The sequence below is a fragment of the Haemaphysalis longicornis genome, unplaced genomic scaffold (genome assembly GCF_048455015.1).
Source record: "Haemaphysalis longicornis isolate Haplotype H1 unplaced genomic scaffold, Haemaphysalis longicornis Haplotype H1 scaffold_6, whole genome shotgun sequence".
Taxonomy (NCBI): Eukaryota; Metazoa; Arthropoda; class Arachnida; order Ixodida; family Ixodidae; genus Haemaphysalis; species Haemaphysalis longicornis.
The window spans coordinates 67189265-67208075 of NW_027526407.1; the positions used below are offsets into that span (position 1 = coordinate 67189265).

The 18811-nt window shown below is 45.9% G+C and overlaps 1 protein-coding gene across 4 annotated transcripts in view; it reads right to left on the bottom strand.

The window, feature by feature from the left end:
• The window catches only part of Rdga (retinal degeneration A), a 520967-nt gene that overhangs the window by 167252 nt on the left and 334904 nt on the right, over positions 1-18811 (bottom strand). The gene's annotated exons all lie outside the window — the stretch shown is intronic.

The following is an 18811-nucleotide window of genomic DNA, read 5'->3' on the forward strand; positions in this document are numbered from 1 at the left end:
CCAATAATCGCCTGCACTTTCATGAAAAAACTAAGACTGAAAGCAAACGAGGATGAAATTTTGACGTTTTTCATTACTCACGCGGACTTTAAGGAAGACATGACAGATGAAACGGATTCAAATGAAACAGTTCCTGAAACATTGCGAGGAGTTTGTGATGTTTCGAACTGCGCTGAACTTCAGACTTCCTCTTTGAATATTTAATGGACAGTCATTTCCCTGTTCTATTTTCGGGATGAAATTCGGGGGTACCCTGTACGAGCTTGCGTCGATGAAAATGAATGAAGTTTGAACACTCTGTGATATCGATACCAGGGGATCTAGCTTGCCCAGCACGTCATCACGAACAGTGACCCATATTCATACGAATCAGTAGCAGTAAGCGAAAAAAAGACGGGAGATTATTGCAACGAAACGCAACCATTGTTTGAATAATGAAGGAAATCGAAAGATCCCTGAATCTGTATTTGAATGAGCATTAACCACCAAGTTTTCCCCTTCGATTTCCCGCTTCCGAATTCCTTTCAACGCCAGAACCGGACTGTGTATAGGCGCTTACCAGTGAACCCAGCCAGCCGTCGTCTGAGCAACCGATGGGGCTCATATCACAGTATAAAACTATATACCTAAGCCCACAAAACCACGCGACCTGAAATTAATAGCGCCAAAAACTAACCTAAAATACGCCAAACAAGCCCAAACGTAAAAAAAAATAGCAGTGGCTTAGCTCTGCTATGCCAGGATATACGTAGCGTGAGCTAAGGTTCAGGAATCCAGTCCAATCGAGTCCAGTCCAGTCTAAACCAGTCCAGTTCAGTCCAGTCCAGTCCAGTCCACTCCAGTCCAATTCAGTCTAATTCAGTCCAGTCCAGTCCAGTCCTGTCCAGGCACTGCTCCTCGCGCATGCTCAGCACGGCTCTTGAGGAGCCACGCGAAACGGCTATCAAGCGGCTCCGGTGCAGCTTCAGACTTGGCTACTGCGCAAGCACACACCTGGGAGCGCGCCGGCGCCAGTGCGTCTGCCGCGACTATGACGCAACACAATCCACTTTAATCCAATCCAATCCAATCCAAATTCAATCCGATACAATCCAATCCAAGCCAAGCCAATCCAATCCAATCCAATGTCCTTCGCGCTTGCGCAGAACAGCCCTTCACGGCACACGCGAAACTGCTCAACCTCGGCCAGTGTAGCTTACGCTACAAAAAAGGTTAAAGAACTTACTCAGCAGGCCCCTTGCGCATTTATATAGAGAGTAGAATCCAATCTAAAGGGGACAAAACCACCCAAAGCAAAAAAAAAAAAAATGTGAGGCGAAACCCACTTAACATCATACAAAGTACCGTGGTAAATGCAATGTAAGGCTGACTCTCAAAAGAGAAAGAAAGAAACTCGTGAAAAATAAAAAAAAAAAAACCAGCACGGAGTCAGTCAGAGCCGGAAGGAGGAGTTTTAAAACGCTCTCCAAAATGAAGTTGCGCTCCTAAAGGAGAACAAGGATAGTGTAGACTGGCTAAATGACAACCCAACAACGGCGATCGCAGAATCTGCAGCAGTGGTGGGTGAAGCAGCAGCACGTAAGAAAAAAACTGGAAAACTAAGAAAACGAAGGAGCTTGTTCCGAAACGCAAGAACATGAAAATGTCAAGTGGGGTTAATTGAATTGAGTTAGCAGAGCTGTCTTAAATGATTAACAGAAGTAAACAAAAAACGATATTCGTGCATATAACGGACCATATATACAGAACAAACCATAACAAAGTGCTTCGACAACCTATTAAAATCACAACAATGCCCATAAATACTCTTTTTTCCCTCCTCTATTTCTTACTGGAACCGATTACCGGCAAGTGCTGTAAACTGTGAAACCGTGCAGTCATTTACTGATCACATTCAGGATTTGGAATTTGTATGAAATATAAAACTCATGTGGTATTTGTTTCTGGAAAAGAGAAATCCTGCTGTTAATTATTGTCTTTATTACCTTTGTTTCATTATTTTAATAATGTCATGACTGTTTTTTTCCCTTTATATATTTATGCCTCTCCGAGTGACCATCCTGTATGCAATACTTGAGTGTATTCTCTTGTACCACTCCTGCTTGGACCGCCAAGGTCTGCAGTATATTCAAACAAATAAATAAATATAACATGGCAATCATCGAGGAAACGCTGCAAATAGGAGGAAGAGTGAAAGCAACCAAGAGGAAGCTAGCCATCGGAAAACTAGAATGAACGCACTCAGAGACGAGCAGGATGACATTACGCACAACATGGAGAAGATAACAGAGCTAACAGGACGATTCCACACAAGTCTGCATGCCAGCGACGTTAGACCAGGGGAAGCTACTCAGAGTACAAGCTCAAATTGCAGTGACCAATTAGTAACAAAAGAGGAAGTAATATAGGCTACCAAAGGCATGACAAGAGGAAAAGGTGCTGGTGTCGACGGTATAGACGTGGATCTTTTGAAGGAGGGAGGAGATATTGTACTGGGAAAGCTTGCTGCACGATTTTCGGAATGCTTAAAGGAGCCATGAAGAGAAAATGCAACTTGGTTTAATTTGAAAGAACTGGGATTTAGTATCTCACTCAGTTCCATTAGAGCCACAAAAGATGTTTTTTTAACGGAAAAAAAGCAGGAAGTATTTAAAAACTTTCAAATTTCGCGCCACAGTGACGTGTTATGAGCAAGAATGACGTCATACGGGCCAACAACAAAATGTAATTTTTAGTGCGTCAACTGCACGTTAGCATTCAAGTGATGCGGTCAAATGGAACTAGAGGCCCCATTACAGACGTCCAGTCATGTGTAGTCGCGACAGGTCAGTTAGGCAGGCGCCAATTGCACAAACAAGGTTCCGTGACGTCATAGAAAAGTTGCGGGAAATTGGCTAGGGGGTCGCGACTGCTTCACACGTGTTCTGTAATATCTCCGTTATTTGTTCGAAGATTGCGATGATATTGGTATCATTGTTATCGGGACTAAGCAGTCTTTCTAATAAACCCAACTTGTATTTTGTCTTCATGGCTCCTTTAAAGGAGCCATGAAGACAAAATATAAGTTGGTTTTATTCGAAAGATTTCGTGTTTTATAGTGCCCCCAGCGCTTGTCCGGATTCAAACGGTGCTTTATTCACTGAGAAATTAAACAATTTAGGTTAAAATTTTGATTTTCCCGCTCAATCGTGCGTTTTCGTGGTCCCAAGTGACATCACGGGAACCGACCGCTCTGCAGCCTAGAGTACCTTCATTCACGCATCCGCCGTACAGGGTAGAGACACGTAACGCTGGCGCCGCCATGTTCGGTTGCTCGCTCGCCGCCGAAGCAAGTCATTGTGTCAAAACCGCGCTAAAATTATCTCCGCAACGCGGTTTACTGAAGAAGTTTGAATCATATTGTCTGTTTCGCATTGCTAGGTCTCGTGGGAAACGAAAAGAATAACGCGTTGAGCCCGTTGGCCCAATTGCGGCGGCACGGGACCGTTCAAAGGTTGTCTCCACCCTGTAGCGGTGTTGGTTTGTTCCCGCGTTTCTTTACGTTCCGTAACCTAGATGGCGCCACCATACCGTGGCAAGCGTTTGGTTTGTTTTTGCCCGCATTTAAACCTGGCTTGTTTTTGTTCTGGGAGAAAATATTCGTTCCCTGAAACAGTGCTCGCTCGACAAATGGGGTCACGTAAGACACCGTTGCTTGCGTCAATCGGCCAGTGTCGTCTGAGACAACCCCAAGCCCCATAGTGCTGTGCAGCTAAACCAAAACATGCTGTGCGCAGTACGAACAGCAGAACGCATCAGTACTTCTATGTTTACATGTGCTTTCGTAACTTCCACTGTTTGCCCCATCATTCCTATTGCTTTGTAAAGAATGTGTCCTAAATTTAAGCGCAAATCGCTCGTTCGTCTAGTTTGTAAGCTCTACCTAATTTGCGTCTGCTTCTGCCAGCCTCCGCCAATCACACAGCATAGCCCATGTGACATCACAGGTTCTGTTGCGGGAAATGAGCTGGTGGGTCGCATGACCATTCCCGTTTTTCCTAATTATGTAGCTTATTTGAACGAAGTTTACGTTAAAAGTGGTGTCAGTATGATTCTAACGAGACAATCTTTTGAATGAACCAAATTTGTGTTTTCTCTTCATGGCTCCTTTAAGGACGTAGAAAAACGCCAACGTTATTCTGATTCATAAAAAGGGAGATACCAAGCACCTTACGAATTACAGACGTGTCAGCCTGCTCCCAGTTGTTTATAAGCCGTTTATAGTGTTAATGAGCCGCAAAGGTGACAGCCTGGATTCCCGACAACCCAGAGAGGAGGCTGGGTTTAGAAAACGATACTAAACCATGGACCACATCCATGCCGTTAATCAAGTGATACAAAAATACGTAGAGTACGCTAGAGCCTTTTACATGGAATTTATGGCTTATGAGAAAGCGTTTGATTCCATACTCAGCGCAGCCCTGCTAGAAGCATTAAAAGACCATGGAATAGAGGAAACCTAGATGAGGCTTCTAGAAGACATATATAAGGATCGCATGGGCAGAATAGCCCTCCACAAGCAAAGCACTAAATTTCCAATCCGAAGGGGAGTAAGACAGTGAGGTACCATCTCGCCAAAACTATTCACAGCATGTCTAGAAGGGATATTTAGGAAGCTTGACTTAAGGTCCTCATGATAAACGGAGACTATTTGAGTCATTTGAGGTGTGCAGACGACATGCATGAGAAACTGCAATCACATCGTGGGGATAAAAATAAATACGAACAAATCTAAAGTAATGCGGAATAAGCAGGACAAAAAAAGTCCTCTTCAGCTTGGGAAAGGAAACGCTAGAAGTAAACAAATAGAACAACCCCGGACAGATGGTAAGTGCTGACCCCAACCCCGCAAGCGAAATCCGGCGCAGAATAGGTATGGGCTAGGGAGCGCTCGGCAAGCACTCCCAAATAATGAAAAGCAAGCTACCTCTATCGCTCAAAAGAAAAAATATGCACCCAGTGCACACTACCAATGATGACATACGTAGCTGATACTGGGCACCTTGTTAAACAATGGGAAAGAAATCACGTGGGCTAAACGGGCCATGGAACGAATAATGATAGGAGTAACCCTTACGGACAGAAAACGAGCTTCGTGGATCAGGGAACACACTCGCGTAGAAGATACCATAGTTCAAGTAAAGAACAAAAAATGGACTTGGGCTGGCCATGTAGTGAGACGAACCGACAACCGGTGGACGATTAGGGTAACAGAGTCGATACCGAGAGATGGTTCTGGAAGAAGGGAAGGCCAATAACACAGCGGAGGGAGGAAATACGAAAATTTGGTGGCCAACGCGGTACTCGAGTGGCGCAGGACAGGAGTTGTTGAAAGTCAATAAAAGGGGCAATCGCCCTGCAGTGGGCCTGAGTAGGCTCATGATGATGATGTAAAAAAGATTAAACAAAAGTATTCAACAAAAAATATTGAACAGAAGTTTACGTTGGCAGACACCTGGGAGTACAGGTGTAAGAAGACTGATAATGGGGAAGATATGGCAATGACGGCGCGATCTGCGCACAGCGACAAAGGTGAAAGCTGCCTGCGGTATCAAGATGGTCTCTGATAAGCACCAAATGATTGCGAAGGTTCAATGAAGGCGGGAAGGCATGGATGGCAAGGTCATGGGCGAGGTGGCGGGCAAGGGTAATGAAGTGTCAGGGCCAGGGTCTGCGAAAAGTCAGAGAGGGCAAGCCTACACGTCACCAGCACGAAGGTGAAGCGAAGAGATAAGATGGATGACTATGGATGCGTAAAAACTAGGAAGCATCACTAGGGAAGTGTCATTTGAGGACTTCTGAAGAGGATCGGAAGAGAACTTCAAGGCTACAAGACAAGACACAGTACATACGAACTTCTCTTCGTGCGGAAAGGACGGTGAAGAATGCTGAAATATCATTAAGGAAGCATCATGGGAAGCATAATTGATGCGGAGAGACCAAAAAAAAAAAAGCGAAAGAATCGGATTCGCGATAACGCAGACGAGAACCTATAGTAAGCATCGCGAAAAAGCTAAAGGATAGGAAGTTAGAGGCTTTCGTGGCAAGAATCATGGTGATTGAAAGATTATGAAGACGTGAAATAACCTGGAAAGTGACCACCTAAAACAAAACAGAGAGCTGTCAGCGAAAGTTTAAAGAATTATACACAGTTTTAGAGATGGGGATAAAATGAGACGGAAGTGTCGTCCCCGCGAGGGATCGCAGAGGTTGATGGATAACGACGAAAGAAAGGGCAGTCCAAGGCAACACGTCGGAAGATATAACGGATGACCGGAAGAGAGTGATGGATCGCTGTGAGAAATCGTTCCAGTTGAACTACCGGGCTGCAGTTTTACCGCGTAACGTTGGTGTCATATGCAAGTTCATGACACCGCCATTGCTCTCCACCTCACTCCTCCGCAGTTGCTCTCCTTCCCTCCCTGCTCAGATGTTCACACTTATTTTTTTCTCCCCTGCCATCCACACCTGCACCACCACCACCACCATTATTATGCTCGTCCCTCCACGGAATTCCACGGAAACACTCTGCAGCACACTGCATTAAACGATCATGCAGCTCTCTGCACAACACCTTCCACACGCCCGTAACAGTACGGTAAATCCCTGGCCATGGGGGGCATCCCGGTAATGAAAGCGCCCACAGGCTGGCGAGCGAGGCATCTTCGTCATACCGCCGTCAGCCCGGGGAGGCCATAGCCAGCGGAGCCCACTTCGATCCTGACGAGGAGCGCCAGCGTCGCCGACATGCCCGGCGCCTTCACCTCCAGTCATCAGTACCCCAGAACCCGTATCCTCTGCCTCCTGGCTTATCTCGCGGCGCCCAGGTTTTTCTCAACCGGGCCCGTTCTGGCTTCGCCATAACCGCTGACATCGTCACACGATGGCAAGGACGGCACACTCACTTTGACCCTTCGGGCAATGAATCCCAACAAGGCAACAACATACCGCCGGCAGGTTCTCCGACGTCAACATCGGCGGGGAACTCCCATTCTGTAGACCTCACAGGACCTCCACAGACCGGATCAGCTCCTAGTTCCTCCCCTTCTCTCTTGGACCCCGATGTGCTCTGCTACGCATGCCATGGCACAACGAAGCCTGACCTTCCGCACCTCGTCTGGTCTTGCCCGGGCCTTGCCGTGCTTCGCGCCCAACACCGCCCGGCGTGGGTTCACTCCTACGAAGAGTGGATTCGGCCCTCTGGCGTGTCAAGGACACCCTGACTGCACTCTGGAGCTTTGTCTGCGGCGTCGATGGCTGGATATTGCTAGCGCCCTTCCTGCCCTCCCCCTTCCCCTGCGGCTTCGGGCCATCCTTTCTTAATAAAGTTTTCTTCCTTCCTTTCTTCCTCCTCCTCCTCCTCCTCCTCCTCCTCCTCCTCCTCCTCCTCCTCATCATCATCATCATCATCATCGTCGTCGTCGTCGTCGTCGTCGTCATTGTCGTCGTCGTCGTCGTCGTCCTCATCACCATTCATTTACCCTTAAGGGCGCCTGACCGGGCATTACATGAGAGTTTGATTGTGGGGGTTTAACGCGCCGACGCAACGCAGGCGATGAGGCGCGCCGTAGTGGAGGGCTCCGGATTAATTTTGACCACCTGGGGATCTTTAACGTGCGCCGAAATCTCGCACACACGGGCGTTTTTGCTTTTCGCCTCCATCAGAAAAGCGGCCGCCGCGGCCGGGAATCGAACCCGCGACCTCGTGCTCAGCAGCGCATTACATGAGAGGGTGTTCAAACAATGCATACACAAAGGCATCTGCCGACCAAAGAACACAAGGCAGAATTCTTTGAATAAAGTCTCTCTTTCCGTCTCTTTCGGACTCTTACCCGCGTCTTCGCCAGGAAGACAGTTCCTGGCGACTTTTGCTATTTGGAAGCTAGCCGTTGATAAGTGCTAAAAGATGGGCCGAAGGCGAAAACAGTCTAAAAATTTGAAGTGCTTGCTTAAAATACTTACAAGACGTTGTATCTTTCTACGCAGGATGCCGCATTACTATTTATTTTTGAGGCAGACTTCTGGGCAAATTGGTGTTTCGTCGTAGACGTGTAAAGCACGAAATTTAGACGAAAGACGAAGGATGATTTCATGAAAAAGCGGTTCGTCTTGTTCTTTTTACTTATTGAATTTTTGTATCTGTATTGATTTTGTGATTGCAGATGACTATTCTTGCGTTTTCGAACAAAAGCCTAGAAGCAAAACAAGCGTGAGACTTGATCAGTGCGAGAAGAAAATATAAGAGCGCTCTTGACGAACCGACAATCGTACGAGACCGCGCGGAAAGTTGAAGGATTACAGTGTAAATAAACTGTGAATGCGAACGCAAACTTCGGAGCTTCGATGGAAATGTCAACATTGATCCCACGTGAACTCGCGCCTTCGAACAAACGCCTGAACGGAAACAAGGTAAAACAAAACAACAAAAAATGGCCGTGTATCTGCTCCTCCCGTTTCAAATGTTGCCGGAAGACGATAGACGACTGGTGACCCTGCCAAGTAAACGCCTCCCTTCTCTTTCCCGCTCACCTCTCATGCTATTCCTCTCCCGTCTCGTTCCCGCCAGAATAGCAAGCTAGAGGTTTGTTCAATGCAATTTAAATTTACTGCGTTCTACTGCTCAAAGTCGGGTGCCTCGATAGCAGCGCTGCCGTGCGGCGGAGACGCGCGTGAATTCAGGCACCCGACCACAATTATAGAACCGCAATGCTCTACTGCACGAGCTTTCCAAGCGGAACGTGGGTGCCACCTAGTGGAAGCTTTCGTTGCTATTGCCGTTTCTTTTTTTAAATGCCGCCTGCAGGTGGCGCTGGCAACAGCAGGCGACGGTTTTCTGCCATTGATGCGGTATTTCATTTGCTATCGCAAAAACCCAGCATCCATTTTTTCTAATAAAGGAACTCTGCAAATATCACTTATGTATTGATTTTCTGCCTTATATTTGCGTAATGTCTTGTTCTTGATCAACAATGTGGACAAGTACGAACACTGACACCAGACCTAAATGTTTAGATTTGGCTGTGAGTATATCACACTACTGCGCCGATTTTATTTCACTTTGTCCGGGTGCCTCAATCGAGTCCCAGACAGACAGACCAAAATTTCTGCGTTTAAGTAGCCCAAGTAAGACTATGGTCTTGAAAACCGGTAAGGTGTTCACAAGTAAGAGATAGCGTATTATTACAGATTAGAATGACAAGGCCAATGAGAGGAAGAGCATAAATATACACCCCCAATTTTTTAAGGGAGAATCGAGGCGGAGAACCATGAATTCGTGGATAGAACGTAACTCGTGCACACCGCACTCGCTGCGTTCATCAATGCTGTCGCCGTTTGTCACACAAATGGTTAAAACCAAGTTAAGGCATGGTAGCTCAATGTTTCTATCGAGCGGACGTGGTTAAGGCATTGAAAACATTTTACTAGTGTTCGAAGATCGTAGCGAGGGGGACACACGAGCAAGTTTTTTGCCGAGAATAACTTAGGTGATTGTTTGAAAACCCCGCCGTCATCAGATACCCCTGGTGGGCAAACGGTACGTACATTTCCATTGACCGAGATGCGTTACACGTCATTTACTAGATGGCACAAGTTTTCGAACGATCATATTTCCAGCCCATAGAGGAAACTTGAGGAGAGTTCTCCAGTATCGGAAACGCCTTACAAACACTGTGGCAGAAGTGACGTCGTTTCAAGGAAGTCCATGCACCATGTTGCTTACTTAAAACTACGGCAGCTAAATGCGGGTAAATGCAACGGATTATTATGGCGCTGTGACCAGAGTTACTGGATATATTCAGTAACTCTGGCTGTGACAAAGCTATTGGTGGAAACGGAATTGGCGATGTGGATGTCCTGACATGGCGGGAGCGGTTTCACAAAAGTGACGTCAGGGCTTTCTCTGTGCACTATTTCCTGGATGCTCCAACCTGAGGTATAGAAACATGGCCCTGTGCCCTTGGTTGGGGGCTGCCTAGCGGGAAGTGGCCTAGGTGGCGCAAGCTGGCCAAGGGCGCGTAGTTTGATCTTGAGGTTTAGAAACGCGTCGTATGATAGGAACGGCACCATTGTAGGCGCTATGTTGCCTTCACGGTACAGGGAGGAGAAAGGACGGAAAGGTTAGGAGGTTAGCCAGTTAGAGAGTCCGGTTTGCTACCCTGCACTGGGAGACCATTGAGATTTAGGGGATAAAAGAGAGGGCGGGAGAAGGGAAGGAGATAGGAGTGGGAAGGCCCACTCTCTAGTCCCGTTTTGGGCACTACAGTCTTTCAAGTAAATTAGTTTCGCCCAGGAAACGTAGAAGGGCTTTCGTCACCTTCTGTGAAGTAAATGGTGGAGACCGATGATCTAGGATAGTTTCTACTGTAAGTGGTCGATTGTCCAATCGGCTGAGCGCGGTGGAAAGCACGCTCCTCGCCGATGAGTATTCGTGGCAGCGATACAGCACATGCTCTATGTCTCTTTCGCCCCGCAGGCGTCACATTGGGTGCTGCTTGACATTCCTATGAGGAAGGAGTGGGCTTTCGTGAAAGCCACTCCCAACTACAGTCTACAAAGTAAAGTGAACTGGGGTCGAGACAACCCATACGGAAGACGGCGCTGAAGTTCCATCACTCCCGTCGCCATCAATACGCTCGACAGCAAACCGTTGACGGAGGCACCGGTTCACGGCCCACGAAGTACGAGACCACCACAGTGCAGTGAAACGTGCGCAGCGATTTGTTTCAGCAAAAAAATGTCCACCCAACGAGCCACCGACAGCGCGATAGGCTGAGTGATCACGGTGAGCTACCACGGCTGCAGAGAGGCCACCTGCATCCTTCAAGGCTTCGACCAGCAGACGAACGGTGAACACAGCGGCGCAGCGAGCAAGGCGATCTGCACAGCAGTAATTAACTCAGCAACACTTAATCGCTATAATAAAATCAAGGACACAATGTGCTCGATTTAGTGCGCGAAGAGTGTCCTTCGCAGTGGCTTTGGGACGGCCGCTTTTCGTGGATATTCAACTAAATGACGGTTTAGGACCGTGGGCATGACCCAAGCGAGCTTTACGGGCTACAAAAGCTCTGATGGAGTACCTGCAACGCACAGGTCTAGACCAGTCTCTGTGAATAAGTCAATGTCTCTTTGCGCATCAAGTTCTTCAACATGATCGCCGTCATCTTCATCACGTCATCAACTGGCGTAGCAAGTTAGGCATTTTAGCCCGACTAACGTCGCCAAACTTCATTAAAGGTCATTCTCTCTCTCGCACATCCAAGGGCAAGTAATGCCTTCGCATTAACACGCCATAAGAATTGCTAAGGTACCGCTCAACAAATTTTTCAAGGTAAGTACGTTTTCATTGTTTAACCCTTAAAGAAATTTTCAATTCCTGCAATCTGTTGCGCAGGCCCAGCCTTTTCAGTAAAATTGACCGTTGGGCGGGTTGGTTTTGATTCATCGTAAGTAGCGCTTGAAACGGGACACAGAAGCGAAGACACGCACGACAACGAGCCTTTTCACCGCGTTGACTGCGCCAATTGCAGCGCCCCCAAGAAGGGAGCCAATCAAATATCCCCAACGTACCATTTAAAGGAGCACAGTATGTGCATTTGAATTATTCAGGCCTGATACAAATGCTCACTCCTACTTAATAAGAAGGGCAGCAAGTGAGAAGCGCGAAGCGTGCGGCATGCCGGAGACGATGCGACATGTTTTATGCAACTGCCCACGCTACTTGCCTGAAAGAAAGAAGCTGTCGTCAGCACTGAGGAACCTGGACTCTCGGCGGCCATTTTCGGAGGAGAAGATTCTGTGTTACTGGCCATCTCTGTCATTCGCCCAGAAGGCGACTGAAGAACTCTTACACTTTCTACTGGCGACGAACTTGCACTCCAGACTATAGACTGAAAGCCACCAGTGTCAATCACTGAACTTTAACGGTTAGTGCTTCAGCGCTGTTCATACGTCTCTGCTCGAACTTTACTTCATTCTTTCCTTTCTTTTTTTGTCTATTTTTCCTTTTCCACGTGCAGGATAGCAAAGTAGGCTCTAGCCAAGTTACCTTTACTGCGTTCCTTCTACATCCTTCCTTCCTTGACAGGATCTTCGAAGTTCTGAACTCTGTTGCGGATCAGCGGCTATTTATTCTTGTAGACTGTGCCAATTACAATGACTCCAGTTACGTCGATAGCGCGAATGTATTATTTTAAAGGCGCAGGTATGTACAGTACTGGACAAATGAAATGGGAACACGAGAATATAAACCAGAGCACACAAATAACGCGATCTCTTTCCACGCAAGTCAGCTTGTCGCGTGGCTTTATTACAGTAACAACGTTTGGAAATGTATCTTTCCAACTATACAACTGGCCTGTCGTCATTTGATCTCCAAAATCCATATTTGATTTTGCGTTTTCTTGTTTATATTTTCGTGTTCTCCTTACATTCGTCCATGACTGTACATTTTACTGGTTTAGAACTTGACAAGACTCTTGTGACATTAAGGGACAAGAAGAGGGCGGAGTGGATCAGGGAACAAACGCGTGGTAAGGACATATTAGTAGAAATAAATAAAAAAAAATGGACGTGGGAAGGGCATGCAATGCGAAGGCAAGATAACCGTTGGTCATTAAGTGTAACAGAGTGGATCCCTAGAAAAGACAAGCGGGGCAGGGGGCGACGGAAAGTTAGGAGGGCCGATGAGACCAATAAGTTTGCGGGGATAAATTGGTTGCAGTTGGCACAGGACCGGGATAATTGGAGATTTATTGGAGAGGCCTTTGCCCTGCAGTGCGCGTAGATAGGCTGATGATGATGGTGATGATGATGATGATGACTTACCGTTTCTGAAGTTTGTTGCGCATGCGCAGCTGTTTAATTGTGTTGGGTCGACTCGCCAATTTTAACGCAACTATCGCGGGACAGTGATGAAGGGACAGTTCCGAGAACTAATAAAATGAAATATCTATACACAGTAGCAGCTAACTATAGCACATGCGTGCGCTGCCTCCTCCGTCAACCAGAATCTGGGGATTCGAATGTTCTTCGAGGCTCACGCGCCGTAGAAGGACACTAAATAAGGGAAGACAAATGGAGACAGCACACCGGGCCTTGTCATCACGAAAGCAGCCGAAAGAAAAGAGTGCGCGCGTAGCTCGGATAACGGAGCAACGAGGAGGTGGGCGGGGAGTTTTCGATTTCAAACGAGACGCAGAGGCTGTAATCAAGTCAGTTCGTGTGCTGCTTCGTTTGCATTAGGGGTAGCAACGGAGGAAAGAAGGAGAAGACGAGTTCTCGAGTGTCAAGATTTCCCGCGCCGCTGTTCGGTGATTCGCGCCGAGAATGAAAGGGGGAAATGAATAAGGAATTTTCTCGCGGGTGTATAATTTCACCGAACACTGGTTTTAGTCATTGAATAGGATGGGTGCGCGCGTGTAGGTATTTTCTCAGCGTAAACAAAATAAATAGGCCTAGTTTCAGTGCTTCCAATTTGGGGTGTCGAACTATTGTTTTTGAAGGCCACCGGTGCCCTTATCTCATTGTCTTTCTATTTCTGTACTTCTCTATTTGCTGATTATGCTTGCATGATCTCTGAGAAAAGAACATTTTTGCGACTTATGAGTATGGTTTGTGTACAGGGCTTGTGCTGTGGGCGTTTTATGAAGTCTGGCCGAAGTGTAAAGAAGCTTCTAATTTTATGATTTTTACGCCTCCAAGTTCACCAGGGCGATGAGCCATGCCGCAGTCGGGCGCACGGGCTTTACATTTTCTGTATATTTGTAAAAAGTCTTAAGTAAAAAGGTTTATTCGTAAGAAGTTTTGTATGTACAAAGGTTTATGTAGACTGTTGAAATACTGATTCACATTGCCGGAAATGTACAATTTTTTTACATCTTTTAAATTTGCTAATTTTTTCTCCCTGTATTATTGGATGTAATCGCTAAGCATGCATATTTTATGGAAACGTGTCCTCCGTTGTGGACTACAGAGGGTCAGGAGCCCTCGTCAGGCACTCAGTGCCTTTAGCGCCTGCCCCGTGAGTAGGCATCGTAACACCGTCTGTTGAAAAAAATACAAACTACATGGGGATCTTCCGCTTGCAACCAAATATGTCGCACGGGCGTTCTTGTTTTTCAGCTCCGTCAGAGAAACGGCTGCCGGGACCCACATCGAAGCGGCGTTTTTCTTTTTTTTTTCTTGCGCAGCAGCACGGCGGGTAAAATTTTTGATCTTTCCAATTGGTTGTGCTGCCCGGCGCGTCATTCGTGCTTCTAAAATTGACAAATCTGGGAGCGTGAAGACTAAGCGCATATTTGTTATGCGCTAATAATAACAGTGGACCCCACTGCACATTATCAGGATAGTGAGCCGCGGTGATTTGTTTTATCACCGAGTCTGGAAACAAAAACTCACACAGAGCGCGAAAAAATAAGGTAAGTAGAGACAGAGACACACGAGAAGGTCATTAAAAATAAAAATAAACGTTTACTGACGTTTCAGGGAGAGGACTCCCTTCTGAGTCCTCTGAGTCCTCTCCCTGTAACGTCAGTAAACTTATTTTTAATGTCCTTCTCGTGTGTCTATGTCTGTACTAACCTTTTATATATATATATATATATATATATATATATATATATATATATATATATATATATATATATATATATATATTCCACCTGGCGGGCATTTTTTCACCAATTTCTTTCTGACTCAAAAAATTCTTAATCTGTTTCTATGACCCACCACAACCTCCCCTTTGCTTTCCGAGTTTTTCTTGACTGCCAACCCTTATTCTCTCTCTCTCTCTCTCTCTCTCTCTCTCTATATATATATATATATATATATATATATATATATATATATATATATATATTACGCTTGCTAAGTAAGCAAAAAAGGTAGCTGGAACAATAGTGTGCTCCCGCTGTTTCTTCGCTGTTGGTTTCCTAACTTCGGGTTGCAAAGCTTTTAAGCCTCAAACTTAAAGATAGAGGTGCGGATCATAATAAAGAAACACTAATAAACTACAAGGATTAAGGCATATTTATTTTTTAGGACACACTGAGAACGAAAAGCTGGACAAGTTGGGCCAGGTTCATTACGGGATCCGAAGTGCGCGGGAAGAACGGTACACTAATACGGAACAAGCTCACGGGCTCACTCAATATTCGGTGGAGCTTCGAAGTTTTTCGAACCCTGAACGCAAACAGTGGAACTCTCACACGTCGCGGAGTTGTTAGTGCTGTAAACCTTGAGTACGCGCCGGCGATTGTAGGGGGCGGGAAAAAAATAACACCATCTCTACGGTTTAGGCAGTGGGAAATAAACTGGGACGTACGGCTACTTCTAGAAACAGGCGTATTAAACTCAAAGCGTACACACCAAGCAGCGTAGGAGAAAAGCTCAAGAACCAATCACGCCATTAAAATAAGAACGTACGATTAGCCAGAGCGAAACCTCCTGGAGTTTTTAATGAAGGCTCCTCCGTTTTCCGAGAACAGCTCGCGTGTTTGAACAAGCACTCGAGCTCGTCCGAGCTGCTCTCTAACCATCCGGCCAGCGAAGCAGGTGTCTCAACGTCCAAGTTCCAATATGAGTTGTCACAGCCCAAATATTAATATGCCGGACAGCTTACAGGAAGTCCTCCAGGGACGGTTAGCCCTGTTTGGTCTTCTTTTTTCCGAAGTACCCTTCTGTTATTTCTTCTGCGCCATCAGAGTGCACCCAGAGAAATCCGAAACGGAAGAAGTAGGAACGCCAATTTTACATTCAATCATGCTTCGAGGACGAGTTTTTTCTGGATGTCCTTTCCTCTCCGTCCGTGTTCTCGTCGAATCCATTAGTCAAGATCCTTTGCTTTCACCTGTTTTTTTTAATCGTGTTTCCTCCTGTTTTCATCCGGGACTGATTGTAACAAAAAAAAAAAAAAAAAAAACGCGACAACAAAACAGCGATAGGGTTCTGTGCGACGGAATAGCTTGATTGCAGTTCGTTTGAAGCTGTCGCTTGTTACGCAGACTTTCACCGTCCGAACGTTTGTTTTTTCAATCATGCCAACTGTACTGGTGATTTCTTTAGCTTACTGCGCCTTTATTTAGCATTTGTGAGGCGCCATAGTTGAAACACACCGCGAAATGCAAACGTTAAGTTATTTCAATTCCCGCGAGATCGATGATAAATTTGATTAAGATGCTTCAAACGTCTCTATTGTCATGCCCATCCCGCAGAACGCTTGCCTTTTTTGCTTCTGCTTAAGGCATAACTGCTGATTAATTTTTTATCGGCCTGTACCGGCTTCCGAATATGCTGCCGAAGAAAGATAGCACCTGCGAAGTTTGCTGGTCGTTTTCCAGTCGGACCGGAAGAGGATAATATCATTAACTATGAAACCGCGGGAAGGGTAAACGTGATAAGATTTTACAGTTTTCTACCGAGTATATCAATAGGGTTAACTTTTGGGCTCAAGCCTTTCAATCTGTTTAAATATCTCATTGTGGGGTTTAACGCGCCGAAGGTACATTTGGGCTATGAAGAGCGCCGTAGTGGAGGCCTCCGGATTAATTTTGACCTCCCGGGGGTCTTAACGTGCGCGGAAATGTCGATACACAGGCATCGCGCTGCTCCGAGGTCGAACCCGCGTCTTTGTGCTCAGCAGCACAACGGCGGGTAACCCCTTTAAATATCGGCCGACCGCCAACTTGGAAAGCAGGAAAGTACTTCAGTAACGAGTGAATCAGCGAAATTAAATAAAGTAACACTTATCCCAGTACGAAACCACAACCGGAATACCGTCCAAACCTAACAGGAATTCCTGTCGTACGACAAAAATCTTCGTTGTGACAACAGAAGTCCTGGTGTTACGACAAAGCCATCTGCTGTTACCACACAAAGATTCAAACCATGTGCAACTACTGATAAAAAATCGGGATCACGAGAAGGCAGGAATTAGGCACGACGGAACATAAAAATTAGGACAGGAATACGAACACGACAGAACATCAGAACCCTGACACGACAAGAAAACGCCAAGATTACAGTACGACACGCGAAAATACGACAAACAACAGAAATTTTTCTTGTCGTCATTTTCGACTGGAATATGGGTAAACTTCTGTGGTTAAGCGCTTATGCATTCGCAGCTTATCACGTGTCACCAGAGGTGACACGTGATAAGCTGTGAAGATTTATCACCTTAAGCTGTGAAGCTTCACAGATTCACGTGATAAGCTGTGAAGCTGTGAAGGTGATAAGCTGTGATAAGCTGGGAAGATAGGTGAAGGTTTAAATCCAACTCAACCTAAACGTGAACAACGAAGGGTTGATGACACTACGATGAGAAGGCAGTCTGCGTGACCTCAGTGTCAACCGCAAAAACAGGCCTCAACTGCTTTGCGCTTTCGCAGCCGGCGGCAAAGCATCCTCAACGCAAGTGTCTCCCTCCTACTCGCTCCTCCAGTCCTCTCCATCTTTCCCTCTGATCTCGACCTCCGAAAAGGGATGATTGATGACGCCCCGCCCCTTTCTAGGGCAGTGAATGATGGTTCCGATGTGACCGACGGCGAATGCCATTCGTTTCGCGTGAGAAGACTTTAGCGTCCAGGAGTACGGGAAGCATCTTTTTCACGATCAACATTTTCTCTTCTTTTTCTTCTTCATCGGCACGTACATATCGGCGAAAAGAGGGCGTTCTAGCGCCCGGCACGTAGTTGACACCGCCGAGCCACATACATCAACGCCGTTGTGAATTGGGCGATGTGGAGCACATTGCGGCAAACGTTATTCTCCACCGTATGCACGCCCGGGTTCCACTCGATCAGACTCTCAGCTGTGGGTGGAAATTGTCTTCTTTTCGAATCGTAAGAGGGAATGGGATCGTGGAGGACAGTAACGTATTCTGAGCGTTTCTGGACACCGACATTCGGTTACCACGAGGGTACAAAACTGGTACTTGCGCGATGCAGAGCGGTAGTGAAATGTGGTGTTCGGCGGTTCCCCGCATCTAAACCAGTTTACCAGAACCCCTTTATTTACGTAAGTAATTGCCCAAACCGATCTAAGAAAGCATTTATAACATAATAATTCTCTGAATTCTTAACCCAGCATTTTCCCAGTAAGAAGTACTGTGTTGGTGTCTTTACGCTTCGCAAAACATTGTAAAATATATGCCTTGTTTGAAGCCCAGTTTTGTGACTTGCTTTCTGCCCTGTTTTATGCTTTGCTTGCAGTATTTACCAAATAACGTTCCAATTGTTAACTGCTCTGCGTATGCTTATTTTTATTATAGTTTTGTTTGCTTGTTATGTTTTATTTCTTCATCCGTTCAATTTTTTCTGACCGCAGCATTTGAATCTGACCCGCGCAGTTCTTTATGCCTTCCCTTAGCGAAAAGTAATACGTTTGAAATACGTACGAGTACGCTTGAAGTGCACTTCAAATATGCTTTGTATTTGTAAATGTATTTTAAGTGCATTAAAATTGCATTTTCTTAATTTTTAGTAAATATTGAAAATACATTATTAAAAATACGGGAAAAATACAGTGCTTTTAAGTACCCTCCAAATAGATTAAAAATGCACTGAACCTCACGAATGTGCGCTTAAGGCATTCAGAATATATTGAAAATGTATTTCTTCCCGCCCAACGATCATGGTGTAAATGCACTGTAAATATTATAAAAATACACTTACCTAACTACATTTAGAGCAGCACTCTGAGTATACTTTAAAAGTGTGCTGAAGCATGGAAATATACTCCGAATATATTCGAAATACATTTCAAATGCCTT